This window comes from Chinchilla lanigera, unplaced genomic scaffold (genome assembly GCF_000276665.1).
Source record: "Chinchilla lanigera isolate Chin_1 unplaced genomic scaffold, ChiLan1.0 scaffold00038, whole genome shotgun sequence".
NCBI lineage: Eukaryota > Metazoa > Chordata > Mammalia > Rodentia > Chinchillidae > Chinchilla > Chinchilla lanigera.
In genome coordinates, this window is record NW_004955439.1 from 1,030,742 (window position 1) to 1,031,965 (window position 1,224).

A 1,224-nucleotide genomic window follows, 5' to 3' on the forward strand; every position below is an offset into this window, starting at 1 on the left:
TCAGGACTTGAAAAACTTCACTCCAAGTTTTTCCTGAGTTGATGGCTTGTGTTGAGAAAGCTATTGTGATTCTGATGGGTTTTCCTTTATAGGTGATCTGTTTCTCTTCTCTAAAAGTTTTTGAAATTTGTGTTCTTGTGCTGAATTTCTGGGATCTTAATTGTTATATGTCTGGGTGTACATTTATTTTGGTTATGACCAATTGGAGTTCTATATGCCTCACTTACTGCATATCACATTTCTTTCCCCATGCTTGGTGAATTTTCTTCTATTACTTCTGAAAATAGTGTTTTTATGTCGCTTGTGTTAACTAGTGCGTTCTCATTGACATCTGTTAATCTTACATTGTTTTTCTTTGCATCATCTTGCAACAGTTGAATTATTATTTCCTGGTTCCTTGTTATTTTTAAGAGATCTTTCTTTTCATGATCACTAGCTACAAGGATATCTTCAAGGTCTGAAAGTCTATCTTCAGTTTTGTTCAAGTGGTTTTGCCAGCTTTCAATGGAATTTTAAATTTCCTGTATATCTGTTTAAATGTGTTTCATGCATTCTAACTCTTTCCTGTACTATTCATTCAAGATTTCCATCATTTTTCTATGCTCCTCCATTTTTTAATGTGTCATCTTTAGATATGTTGAGCAATTCTTTTGGTATTATTGTCATTTCTTTTTTCACCTGAGAGGTTATTTCTGATTTGATTTCTTCTATAGCCTCCTGGAGTTGTTTCTTTACCTCAGTTGCTATCATTTCAGAAATTTCAGGTGTGTGACTTCCCATTTCTTCTATGTGGGTGTCTCTTTGGACTTGCTTTGGGTGATTTGGAGGTCTGAGCAACATTTTTATTTGATAATTATTGTAATAAGCCATTACTTGAAAAAGCATGCCAAATTTTTTCACTCTTGTCTTCTCAATTAGAAGATTATTTTTAAATGAATTTAGAATTCATTATCATACTATTATTTATGATGGTTGAGAATATGGGTCCTGGAGGAGACAGGCAGGGATGCAATAGTGGTCTTGCCACTTTAGGTTTGTAGGGAATGAAAAATCTTTTGTATAATTTATTATATTCTGTAACTTGTGTCTTCAAATTAAACAAAAGATAGATTAGTTAATAAAATATGAAAATTTTATTTGATATTAATATTTTTACATGCACATGGCTTCACAGGAAAAGGAGCAAATATTTAAAGTGGTCACTAGACTAGGGGAACACTAATA